Source organism: Delphinapterus leucas, chromosome 6, assembly GCF_059928025.1.
Source record: "Delphinapterus leucas isolate spDelLeu-1000000601 "Yukka" chromosome 6, BTC_Dleu_Yukka2, whole genome shotgun sequence".
NCBI classification, from domain to species: Eukaryota; Metazoa; Chordata; class Mammalia; order Artiodactyla; family Monodontidae; genus Delphinapterus; species Delphinapterus leucas.
In genome coordinates this window covers 72441114-72455541 of record NC_143134.1, presented here as the reverse complement: position 1 = coordinate 72455541, position 14428 = coordinate 72441114, and positions in this window count along the sequence as shown.

Sequence of the window (14428 nt, the reverse complement as noted above, 5' to 3'; positions counted from 1 at the left end):
CTTCATGTGGAAAGCCCTACCACTGGTATCACCATTATCACCTGGTCCCCTAGCAGCCTGTGTATGTGTTAGAGCCCACACCTTCGTTCTGTATTATTTTACTTGACAGTCCCTTGAGGACCTCAAAGGCCAGAAAGTGAAGCCGTATCTTAATCAACCCTACATCTACTACACCTAACACATGGGTAGTGAATAATGCATTCATCAATAAGTTTTTCTGAATTGAGATAAAATTCACATAACGTGGAAGGCACCATTTTAACCATTTTAAAGTGTGTAACTCAGTGGTATTTATTACATTCGCAATGCTGTGCAGTCATCATCACTACCTAGTTTCAGAACATTTTCATCACCCCCAAAGGAAACCCCATATCCATTAAGCAGTCACTCCCCACTCGACCCTGTCCCCAGCCCCTGGAAATCATGAATCTGCCTTCTGTCTCTATAGATTTTCCTATACTGGACAGTTCAAATAAATGGAATGACATAGTATGTGGCCTTTTGTGTTTGGCCTCTTTCACTTAGCATATGTTTTCAAGGTTTATCCATGTGATAACATGTATCGGTACTTCATTTTTATGGCTGAATAATACCCCGTTGTGTAGATATATCACATTTTCTTTATCCATTCATCTGTTGATAGACATTTGGATTGCTTCTACCTTTTCACTATTGTGAATAGTGCTGCTACAAACTTTCACGTACAAGTTTCTATTTGAATACCTGCTTTCAATTCTTTGGGGTATATGCTTAGGAATGTAATTGCTGGGTCATATAACTGTATATTCAGCATATTGAAGAACTACCAAATGGTTTTCCACAGAGGTTGCACCATTCTACATTCCTATCAGCAACGTATGAGGGTTCCAATTATTTTTCCACGTCCTCATTTTCTGTTTTGTTTTTGATTATTGTGTTTTTATTATTATTTTCTGTTATCTAAATTTTTTAAATTACTCTTATAGCCATCCTGGTCAGTGTGAAGTGGTACCTCAGTGTGACTTTGATTTGCATTTCCCTAATGGCTAATGATGTTGAACATCTTTTCATGTGCTTGTTGGTCACATAAATCTTCCTTGGAGAAATGTCTGTTCAAGGCCTTTGCCCGTTCTTTGATTGGGTTGTTTGTCTTTTTGTTGTTGGGTTGTAAGAGTTCTTTATGTATCCAGGATACTAGACCTTATCAGATATATGATTTGCAGGTATTTTCTCCTATTCTTCAACTGTCTTTTTACTTTCTTGATAGTGCCTTTGAAGTACAAAGTTTTAAGTTTTGATGAGTTTCAGTTTGTCTGTTTCTTGGTTTTGTTTCTTGTGCTTTTCATGTCATATCTAAGAAACCACTGCCAAATTCAAAGTCATAAAATAATTTAGCCCTGTGCTTTATTTCCCTACAGTTCTTTTGCATTCTAAAATTCTACAATTCCAAATATTATCGACCACCACCTCACCTACTGGATGCAAAGAACTGCTGGGATTTCAGGGGAAACTAGATGTTACACACCCAATTATTAGAATGGACTTTACTTAAAGGCATTATTTTAGTGTTCGGGTTGTGTCCCAAATCTAAGCTTCACTAAGGAGTGCCAGGATGGAATTTATTTATAATTAGACTGACAGATTTAAAATAAAAGTCTTTAAATATATATACCAAGGTAACTTAAAGGACCTCTAAATAAAATACTTAAAGCAAAATTTCAAGTGCATGAAGGCTATTAATATGCTTTTAGAAAAGCTGGGGAAAAACATCTGACAAATGCCAAGCAGTGCCTGGATTAAAGAATGCAACGTTATTCGTGTAGGGGGAAATGTTAACAAATGCTACAAACAGTTGTGAACTGAATACAGGGAAAGCCATCCCAGATAATAGGAAAAGGAAAAACTTAGTTTCTAGTTGAACCCAAAGAAATAGAACATGAAAACTTGCCCTATACACAGTAAATGCTCAGTAAAGAGTTTGTTGGATGCGAAATGAAGTTCCTAGAAGAACAAATGAATACCCTGCACAGAATAAGTGCTGAACAATGTGTTTGTTGAACACAAAATCAAACTCCAGGAGAAAAAAGTGAATGTGATGGGACCAATATAAATGTAAAGTCATTAAGAAACGAAATTTCAACATAGATTACTGATAAGGAAGAAGTAAGTAACTACATTTCAGAGAGTAGCATTTCTGAAAAGAAACAAAAGGAAAGGAAGAGGGAGGGAAGGAAGGAAGGGAGGAAACTTACAAGCCCATAGACACAGAATAGGGGCCAAAAGTATTCAATGGAAAACAATTATTCACATCACAGAGATATAGCCATTTACTACAGGTGGAAGAAAACCCAGTAATCATGTGCTAATGGTCTAGGATTAAGCTTATTGAAATATGTCAACTTAGAGTAAACATACCGTTTCCTCTCCTTTCTTGTCCTCTCCTTTCCTCTTCTCTCCACAGCTTTCCTATCTCCCTTTTGTATACTAAAGAATCGTTTAGCAATAGTAAGAAAGGAGACAAAGATTGTAAGTAAGGATACGAATGTGGGAGTAGTATTGTTCATAACCAATAGAGCTAACAGTTGTTCATACACACTCCAGTTTTCTATTTGTTTAACTAATGCAGAGAGGTCAAATAGAAAGCCTTAAAAATGTTCTATATTATGATTGTTGTGGTGGTTTCAATACTGTAGAGGTTTGTCAAAACTCATTGAATTTTACGCTTAAGTGTACGTTACATCTTAACAAAGCTGACAAGAAGGAAATGGAAATGTCAGCCATAAGTAGGTTAATTGTAGTTCAGGGAGAAATGGGCTACTGACTTCAAGCTGGAGAGAGGGATTTACCAAGCTTGGAGGTCCTGCAAGATAGCTTTCACTGTGAAAAACGTGGAGAGAAAGAGAGACCTATTAACAAGGATGCTGCAGAGTTTAAGCAGATTCTGCAGTCTCTGGTCTCATCCTGGAAACAAAGTCCTATATTTTAGAGCAAAAATGAGATTAATAGCAACAACTGGAATTCAAGGGATTTTGAAAATTATGAACGTGGGATCAAGGTGGTGTACAACAGAAGTTATTCTTAGCTTTTTGTTTAATAACATACATGCCATTAATGAAGATAGGGTGACTACTATCAAAAAACTAAAACCCCAGAAACTAACAAGTGCTAGGAAGGATGTAGAGAAGTTGGAATCCTTATGCACTGCTAGTGGGAAGGTAAAATGGTGTACAAAGAAAAGCATACTGTTATGGAAAACAGTATTGTGGTTCCTAAAAAAATTAAAATTAGAATCACCATATGATCCAGCAATTCCACTGCTAATCCAGAAGAGTTGAAATCAGGAACTGGAACAGATATTTGCACACCAATTTTCATAGAATTATTTGGAAGCCCAAAAGCAGAAGCAACCCAAGTGTCCATCAATGGATGAACAAATAAACAAAATGTGGTATGTACATACCATGGAATATCATTCAGCCTTGAAAAGGAAGGAAATCCTGTTAAATGATTCAACCTGGATGAATCTTGAGGACATTTTATGCTAAGTGAAATCAGCCATTCATCAAAGACAACTATTGTATGATTCCACCTAATAAGAGTAGTCCCATTCAAAGCAACCAAAAGTAGAAGGGCGGTTGCCAGAGCCAGGGCAGGGAAAGAGGAGAAAGGGTAGGAAAAAGATTGGGAGAGACTTCCATTTTCTCAAAATAGGGTGAATTCAAGCAGCCATTCGCATGGGATTGTAGCCTCAGTGTTTCGCGGTCTCCTGTGTTCCTCCAACAGCAGAAGGAGGCTCTTCATAATCTGAAACTCCCCTAACGGTTGAAGATGACTTTAGGTGTGGCATTCAGGAAAGAAGTAACAAAATAATAACAACAGGAGGAAAGGAACAACAGAGAAAATAACTGAGAAGGGAATAAAATTTGCAAAAGTAAAATTAGAAACCATTTCCTGAGTGGGAGAAGAAAATGAAGAATTCAGAATTTGTAAAAGAGACGGGTGACAGGGATTTCCCTGGTGGTCCAGTGGTAAGGACTCTGTGCTTCCACTGCAAGGGACATGGGTTCGATCCCTGGTCAGGGAACTAAGATCCCGCATGGCACAGGCCAAAAAAAAAAAAAAAATTGAGGAGTGACAGAACAGCTGAGCAAGAAAGGAGAACATTCTAGAAAAAAGTGCTGGGACCTGGGGGTTCCAGCTAAGGAACTGAGTAGTTGGCTAGTCAATTTTTGGTTTAAAGATGGAAAAACACCCCGTTTTCTATGTAGCAAATGTTTATTGCCTGAGTAGTAGTTCTGATGAAACACCCTGAAAATTACAATATTTGTAAGCAGGTATTTTATAAGTAGAAGTCATGGGAGTACTGATAGAAATAAAAAAGCAGAAAGTCTTACCGTTCAGAGTCATATGTTTTGGGATTCTTTTTAATAAAAAATTCTTATCTCTTTTGTGTCAGGAAGAACACCAGGGAATAAAATTATTTTGAAAAGAGGCTAGGTGAAGTACAATTCATATCCCCCCCCCAAAAGTGGGCAATAAGTAATTGTATCTGAATAAACTTTCATATCTAGTTGTTTGAGTAGTTACTTAAGCCTTTCTTAAAATGATTATTATTCAGGGGAAATTATTCAGCTGGGATTATCCTTACTTTTTATAACACTTTTCTTTCCTGGTATGTGGCTTTTAGCCAGTCCTCTGATTCTTAGAATGCTCCAAAAAAAAAAAAGATGAATTAAGGAAAAGGAAAGAAATTCAACTAAGTCAATGGGGCTGCTTGGCAGTAGCGAACATAAAACATGTGATTAGGAAGAGGATGAAATGAACTAAAATCATGGCAACTGCTTTTTTCAATAGTACTTGCTATTTCTATCCTCCATTTCCATGGAAGAAGGCAAACTAAAATGGTATGATAAAAATAGCTAATATTAAAAAAAAAAAGCTAATATTCATCAAACTAAGCATATGATATACCAGGGCCATTTTTAAGTGCTTTTATGTATCAACTCATAATCTTCACAACAACCCTGTAAGGAAGGTACCCTGAAAGAGTCCATTGTTGAAGTTTCAGGAATCTTGTGAGCCTATTAGCAGCTTGAAATCATCCATTGTGGGAATATTTATACCCTGGAAATCGACATATATTACAAATCAGGGCTTTTGAGGGGAGAGTGAGTTTTTAAACATTTTCTAGAGTACTACTGCTATGGTCCTTCTTTCACAGCTGGGAAAACTGGGCCCCAAAAAAGGTAAATTTTCCACGGTCATACAACTAGCAGTTGCATCACTTGGGAGCCCAAACTTTAACCATCATACCAAACTGCTTACGATATGACTAAAATGCATCGATCGGATTTACAAAGCCTAGGGCTCTAATTTGGAATCTTCTATGATCCACTGTTTAAGCTGTCTTGAGTCTCAAGACATTTTCTAATAGAGATGTTACAATCTAAGAATGTTTCACATTTATCTCGGCCGTATCATAAATGAAACAGATTATGTGAAAATGCAAAATAGTCCTTGATTATCCCCTCCCTTCCTTCCTCCCTCCCTCCTTTCTTCCTTCCAAAGTTTATGTCTTTGCAACTGGAGTAGAATGTTTGTAAATCTCTTAGGACTTATGGCAGCATTGAAGGAGGACCACAGTGAATTTTCTCACTAATGCTCCTGTACTGCTTTCCTCATTATGTTAGAAAGCAGAACAGATGTGCTGACAGTGGGTATCATCATCATTAATAAATATTTACTGAGTATGCCCTTTGTGCTGAGCTCTGAGGACACAGAGAGGTAGAAGATATGGTCCTAGAGCTTGTCCAACAGGTGGCTCAAGTAACAAGTACAAATTGTTAAAAAGAGAGAAGAGAGTAACCACAGTGGGTGGGTCAGCTGGAGAACACTTTTGCGGGGAGGAAATAGCACCTGGGCTAAAGGAAGCGTCAAAGGGAACATGGGTATTATAGGCAGGAAGAGTGGTTTGAAGGAAGGCACTGGGAAAATTATATTTCCGTGTGCAATAATGAGTGGTACCGTTTGGCCTAAGGAAAGGTTCTATAATAGATGATGAGGCTGGAAAGGATGGATTAATCCTTAAACATGGATTCCCTGTTTAAGGAAGGGCCTTTGAGCTTGACTAAGGAGCCTGGACTTCGTCTTTTGAACAATGAGGAATCACCCAAGGTTCTTAAGCATACAAAAGATGGGTAAAGTAGTGCCATGAATAAGATTAAAGTTAGCCAGGTGTGTAGAATGAACTGGTGGAGAAAATTACTGGAAACAGAGATAACAGTAAAACAATAATCTATTGCGAAAGCTTTTTCAACAAGAAAAATCCTATGGAATAATTCGAATTGTAAGCAAGATACTACTAGAATTACAGACTGTGATTACAAGGGTACAAAAACATATACAATAGGAAAGACTAGGAAGAATGGCAACTTAATTCTAAGAGATTGGGTCCAGCTGGTGGAATTATGGGTTTTTTTTTCTTTAATCAAATTTTTGCTAATGTGATCATAGTTTGTCATTACAAAAGCCACACTAAATTAAAAAAATTGAAAGAATAAGAGGTGCTTGAAGAGGATAGTAATTTTAGATGAAATGATGACTTATGCTTTAGACTTAGTAAGAGAAAGGGAAACCACTCCGATGGCTTTGGGGCAGCTGGAGATACGGGATAGAAATTTTGGGGAGCGGTCAACACTTGACACTGTTTTGTGAGCCATAGATCCTTCTGGCTACATCTCTAGCAACAGCTGTCTCTTCACCAGGGCCCTAACTGAGAGCCATGATGGTTTCAGATTTTATAAGAACACCCTGGTCTCTGGGCTCTGTTAATTCTGCCTCATCCTTTGTCTCCCCCACTTTAGGGGTAATAGTGACTTCTTACTTTTGCTACTCTCGATTCACAAATAGTGAAATTTGCCTTCTCAGCTCTTCCATTACCTGTGTACCAATTTCCTGAATTAAGTTCCTCGGTTTTCCTAGTTGGACCCTGACTGATACAATTCACTATGTACCTGAGTATGTGTTTGTTAAAACAGTTGGAAAGCCACAGTCTGGGAAAATAAATTTGACAACATGCCGGCTGGTGCCGGGTTTATTTCTACAGTTGGGTTTTGATGGCTATTACTGATGTGAAGAACATGAACTAGGAGACTTTTCTTTTCTTTTGTAAAGGGGAACAATGTAGTGTAGTAAAAGGTATCCTGACTGGGAGTGAGCAGAACAAGATTCTAATCTTTCTGGGTGGCCATGAGCAGGCCATTCAATCATGTGTTCTAGTATATTATGCTTACTTTGTGCATGGAACCAGAGGTTCTGAGATTGGTATGTATTTTTTAAACCAGGGTCTACTGTAAGAAGTTATAGTGTTAGCATTCCAAGTCAGACATTGGTATATAGTTTGTGACAGCTCATGTGACCAGTGATATTAGTGTTTGTAGGCTGTTTGAAAGATTAGTCATTATTTATCGAATGATTAACATTAATGAATTGATTAATTAATATTAAATAATGGTTAATTATTAATGATTACCTAGATCATTAAATTATGTTCTCACTATTTATTTTCCTCAGTTGATGAGTAATTATTATGTTAGCATTAGAAATAATAGCTCAGCCTTTTGGTCTCAAGTTCTTAGGAAAATAATCAGCATTGATAGGGGCTGTGGACCTGCAGAATATCAGGTAATGGTGGTTACTGTCACTATTGTCAGTAAATAAATCACAGCATAAAATGAGGTGTCACTTAAAAGGCAAAAGCCCCGATAGGTAGATATATTTTTCAAGTAGTTCGACAAAATATAGGAAAAGTGTGAAGTGTCAACTTCTTTAACGGTCAGACATATCCCCAAACCCTAAGTCCTAAGTATTAAACAGACAAAAAATGTTGTATGTTGTGATGTTTTTTTATCAGCAAATCCCTTATTTTCTCCCATATTTAAGGAAAGTCTATTACCAAAAGGCCACTAATAGTCTTCAAAATAGTAAAATTCCAGCAGACATCACAGTGTCTCTGATAAGGTAAGTAAATGAATATGCACGACCCCAGACCAAATGTGAGTGTTCCCTTTATGTCCAACCCTCATTGAAGTCACTGACTGTTCATCTGAGTTTATCTGAAGGGAAGATAAAAGCTTCCTGCCCAGCATTAAGCCTTGCCCCATGCAAAATCCAGATGCTTACAACCCTTTCACTAAACTTTTTATACTTGTTTTATATATTCATCACTTTCTGGCTGGTAATATCATTGAAAACTAAAATAAAGCCATATTGTTGTGGGATCCATTTTATCCCTACCTGTGGAGAGATCAACTTCTTTTTCCCCCTCAAAGCAGATTATTTATCTCAAATTCTTTAAAGAGTCACCTAAGGTAATTTTAGTGGTTATTTCTGTTTTTATATGTTCCTGGCTTATTTTCTACTCCTGTCTTGAATTATATAGAACTTCAAATATAGGAAAGTGACTGAAATAAGAAAACAGAAGATTGCACTTTTGTGTACTGAACTTGAAGTAAGAATCTGGTGGGTGACGTAATGCAGGTCACGCTGGAAAACGGTTGCACACAAATAAAAGGCAGTGGATGGTAACTGAAGAGATAAGGCCTGTAGCAGTTGAAGGTGGTCTAAAAGTAAAAGGCTGCAATAAAATCTAATAAAACAGCATGTGAGATGGATACGGCATATTCTGCTACCGTGGCGTTTGGTTGAGGGGCTTGGAGATGAGATACAGTGTCACATTGGTACAGAAGCACATTATCACTCAGAGAAACACAGTACCCATCAGAGGGAAGTAAGGACAATGGCCTGCCAAACAAAAGTTAAAATATGTGAACAATTTATGACAATAACAAAATTTTAGACCATGGTTTCATGTTCTGATTCCTAATGTACAACTGCCCAGAGATGTGTCAAAGCCTCAAAGACATGTTGATGACAACATTTATAAAATCCTTTCTTGTCCAGTCAACAATATATAATGGAGTATTATTGAGAAAATCCTTCAGAATGAAATTATCCTGGCTTTGGGCAGTTAGGATGCATTTGAATTATGTAGAGAAATATTGAGTTCTATAAAGTGTTTTTAAGGACAGACATGTTTGGACATATGAAATGTACACACTTAGTTTTATAAAAATTATGAGAAAGATTAATTTCTTACCAGAAAAGTATTCTAGGTCATTGATGCTGCTGATGCCTCTGTATCAGTAGTTCTTACCTCCTTTGAGAAAAATCCCTTTGAGAATCTGATGAAATGTATGGACTCTCTCCGTAGAAAGTGCACATTAGCATGAGCACGAAATTTCGAACACAGTTTTCAAGGGATTCTCAAATGCTCTGAAGATCATTTATATTCCACCCTCCTCCTGCCCCATAATGGGTTAGAACTTTGCATTTATGACAAATTATTGGGCAGTTTTTACATGAGCAATGTAGATCAGTCTAAGTCTGGACTTTTATCAAGTTGGGTTAAAAATTCTGACTTCACCATTTAGTCATCTCCAAGTTGTCTGATCACATTCTTCTTGCAGTTAAAAAGGGGGGGGGGGCTCCCTGGTGGCGCAGTGGTTGAGAGCCCACCTGCCGATGCAGGGGACACGGGTTCGTGCCCCGGTCCGGGAAGATCCCACATGCCACGGAGCGGCTGGGCCCGTGAGCCATGGCCGCTGAGCCTGCACGTCCGGAGCCTGTGCTCCGCAACGGGAGAGGCCACAGCAGAGAGGCCTGCGTACCGCAAAAAAAAAAAAAGGGGGGGGGGGCGGGAAACAATAGGTGGAGCATGAGTTATGTATATTTATTCATAATACACGTGTTCGGTATTAATATATCAAGTGCATTAAAAAACACAAAATAGAAGCTATAACAGAATGAGAGTGAAATGATAGAAAAAATTTAAATATCTTGCTAATCATGATTCTATCATAGAGTCACTAGCTAATATCTCAAGGCAAAATACATGCTTAGGTCAGAATTCATCATTATTGATGGCTAACATATATCTAAATTTCAAGTACTCTTGTATAACTGTGAATGTTTTGACCTATTTCGTGTCAGATCTACCTAGACCGTCACCGTTTTCACTTGTCAGTGTGGCTGGCAAAGAACTCTTAGAGGTTAAAGTGGCAGATTTGATCCTGATTTGATCCTTGCGTTATCGGATTGATCTCAGTCTTCAATTTCTTTGAAGGAATCTTTTTGTTTTTGCGGTACGCGGGCCTCTCACTGTTGTGGCCTCTCCCGTTGCGGAGCACAGGCTCCGGACACGCAGGCTCAGCGGCCATGGCTCAAGGGCCCAGCCGCTCCGCGGCATGTGGGATCTTCCCGGACCCGGGCACGAACTCGTGTCCCCTGCATCGGCAGGCGGACTCTCAACCACTGTGCCACCAGGGAAGCCCTCTTTGAAGGAATCTTTTAAAGCCACTTGTTTTTCGAATATGAGGGTTGACTGGTTAAAACCAAATAACATAATCTGTGGAAACTGTAAACTTCAGGCAATGGCAAGGCCTTGAAAGCGAAAGAGCCAGAGGGGGGGCGCCACCGTCAATCCCTGCCTGTGGCCCTTCTCTTCTGTTATGTATCCTCAGATACAGTATTTGGTGTGTGACCAGTTTACTTGGGACCATGTAAAGGTGCTAGGGTAAATGAGTATAATAAACATTTACAAAGCTCTTTTTTTCTTTTTTGGTCATTACATTTTTTTAATCATTAAAGGAAAAAGATCATTAAAAGAAATCATTAAAGGAAAAAGAAATAAAATTTCTAACGTTCTTCCCAAATCACAGTGAATTACCTTGCTCACTCCACTTGGGAGAGGCCTGCCTTAGGCAAATTACTTACTGCCTCTCAGTTTCTTCATCTGTAAAATAGGGATAATACCATATATCTCATAGGTTTAAATGGATTAAATGGCATATGTAAAAGTATCTACACCAGCAGATACTAGCGTATGATTTAAGGAGAAACAAAAGGGAGCTGCTATTACGATTATTACTACTCTATTTCACAGGTGCCACGTATGTACTCATGTTATTCCTAGCCTAATTTAAAAACCAAACAAAACCTCCTCTCCGTGCTCTTTATATGATAGCAAGAGCTGTAGCTTCTCCTTACCTCCCACCTACCCCCTCAGCCCCCAAAACAAAACAAAACAAACACCAAAAACATATCAGCCTTTTCAGCTTAGAAAAATAACATAAAGATTCTGAACACTTAGTAATCTTGTTCAGTAGCATAATTACCAATAGCTAAGAACTTAGCTAATTACCTGCTGAATTCTAGATGTTAGATCATTTTAATATATATCTCTCATTCTTTCATTCAACAACAAAAAATGTTTTTAAACAACATACAATGTTCTAGGCATCTGGCTAATTGCTGAGGTTTCAAAGATGAACTGAACTTGCTCTACACCCTCCAGGCACTAACCAACTAGTGGAGGATACCAAACAAATAATTGCATCAAAGTAACAAGTGCTATTATGGTACACACCGGTTGCTAAAGGAGCAGAGGAGGACTAGTGGTTTCCTTTGCCTGGGGAGGGCAGAGAGGACAAGGAGGGACCCCTGGAAGGTACCTGGGCTGTAAACTGAGTTTTGGAGGATGTGGATTGGGAACTTGCATTTCATTGAGAGGGAAGTAATGTATCCAATATGGCCCTTTAGGAGCCAGCAGGTAAACCGGGTTTCCCGAGCTCAAGCATTTGGGGCAGATCGATCGATAAGGCTGGCAGAGAGCTGTCCATGCACAGCCTTGCCTGATATGCTAAGAGGTCTGAAATTTATCATAGAATGGATTGGAAATAGACAGCGGCTTTTAACCTAGAGAATGATATGATTCCAAAGAGAAGTGGGGTGGTGTTTTGAAGGACTGGTTGTGGAGAAACTAAATTTATTGACTGATGATTAGAAAAAAGGAGAGAGAGGAGTGTTTATTTCAGTAATAAATCGACTTGCTAATTCTAAACTCTTCACCCAATTAAATGTCGGTTGATTCACTTTGTCAAAGTTTAGTTCCCATTACCGTAGATCAAGTCCTCATTCCTTAAATGGTCTTACTTGCTCCTGTTTGAAGCTAGGCCACATTTCAGCCAGCACGAACAGTTTGCCGAGTGAAACTAGAAGTCTCCTGGCTTTGTGCATGGAATCTGGGAGGGGGGGGTGGTATTGTAGCTAGATGTCAATTTTCAAACCCCAAATTTACTCTATACAAGACGTCAACCACGGCTGACTTACATAACAAGTGAACACGGCCATACAGACCTGAAAAAATGACTTCTCTCCCTTAATGCCAAACTAGAAAGAGAAAAGCAAGTTCAGAGAACACATTATGACTCATCAAAGTCCAAAAGGAAAAGCTTCATGTGAACCTAGCATCCCGTGCAGCTTCCTGGAGTCCTTCTAGCCTCCAACCCTATTTGCTTTTGTGTGATTTTCTGCAAAACAAAAGAATCCTATCATTTATTTTCCTCCTTAATAGCTATTGTTAAATTTTGCTTTCCTTCGGAGATGAAACTCACGCTATATGTTCTACAATCTTCTTTTTGTACTGAGTGAATGGCACTGCCTTTTCATTTCTCCTGAACGTAGGCTTTATTTTATAAAATTCCTACTTGCTGTGGTGCAAGCTACAAACAAGACGATTCTTTAGAGGAAAGACCTGAAGGGAGAAGGTGGTGCTTTCTTAGACCAATGTGAAGGGAAAGGGAGATGTAATATCTATATTTAATCTCTGCTCCCAGTGAAGGATTTTATTTTTCCATACCCACAGTTGTGCATATAATGCATGGATACAAATCCCTCCAAGTACTGCATCAAAATTTTATATGAACTGAAGAATAAACACATGTAACAAAGGGAGTGTTTTCTTCTTTACTTTCCATCTGACAAAATGCCAGAAGGAATGGCTAGTCTGTTCCTCTAGTGTCTCACTAAGATGATCGTTCTCTCTTTGAAATGTGGCATGGCAGGTGAAGGTGGAATCTTAAAGGAATAAAGGGGCACTTATTCACAAGGGAATAAAGATGAAGTCATCAGTTTCTGAAAATTGGCATGTGAGGTTGGCATGCCAGGGAAACAGATTAAACCCCCCTCACCCAAATTAAAACCTTATATTACCTAATGTATTAAGTAAGCATCACCATTAGTTAAAGCCCTTTTATAGACAACTAGGTTATCTGGCTATATTATTAGTTGTAATTTATTAGGCAGTTGGAAGTTATACTTTTTACTACATTACTGATTTTGTTTAAGATTTCTCACCTAATTAATAGTTATACTGGCATATCCTCAGGCAGAAAAGCAAGTTATTACAATAGATTCTTCAGGGCATACTATATTCTACTTCTTTTAGATGTGTTATCTTTTGTTGTCTTGAGGTTCACTTTGGGATAGACAGAAAATTATGAAGCTCAGGTTAACAAGCAAGTAGCAAAGCCTTAGAAAACTGCAGGGTGCATGATCCTTGACACTCCCAGCCACCTGGAAATGGTGCCCTTGCAGACTCTTCTTCCACCAGCAATGGACCAGCAACGTAAACAATTCTTGCCACTTCATGACCACATGCAGCACGTTGCAGCAGTGTTCTTTCCACAGCTTCTTGTCTTCAATATATCCACTGCATAGTTTTTTAAGCGTCCTAGAACTGTATTTCAGACCCAGTTGCTCAAATAGAGGCAATTTTGCAACAGTAAAATGGTGTTAAAATAGGATTTTACTCTAGGGGGGAAAACTCCTCAACCAAATAGTCACAGTGCACTTTGCATGACTAATTTAAGCCATTACATTACAAAATAAGGGATAAAGCATACTTTTCATAACACTACCATATAGGAACAGTTTTAAGAGTCAAGCACCTACATTCACGTGAGGCTAAAATAATAGGCCCCGATTTAAAATCTCCTAACATTCTTTCACACTTCGTAAAACTAAAAATAAAATTGTCTCTGCAAACACTGACCTATTCGTCCAGCCGAAGTACTGTATTTCAAGGAAAATGGGAACAAGAGGTCTCAAAACCGCCAAGTGCCAGCAGTCGGCTGTTTGCCGCCTTAACTGGTCTTAAATGTGGGGTGGAGGCGAAGAGACTTCGGACAGGAGAGAAAGAGAGATTTATTACCCTTCTTAAATCAAAAGCAGATTCCATGCTTCAACTGCCCCCTGACCCTCCCTCCCCGCCCCCACGAGGTTGTTTTCCCCTATTTTTGGTATATATTTTACACGAAGATGACAGGTGAGGTAAGGTTAAAGCGCTGTGTCTGATCCACAAGGGGTTAGGGCGGGTTTATTTATTTATAAGGCGTTCAGCCTCCCGGCTGTTCTTCCCTCATTGGCATTTGGAAGCTTGCAGTTCTTTTGAAAAGAGACAGATTTGGCAGGAATGTTCTTTGTGCCCGCCTTCCTTTTTACGGGGGGAGAAAGAGAGATTTATAATTACAGCCTTGGGGGGTGGGGCAGG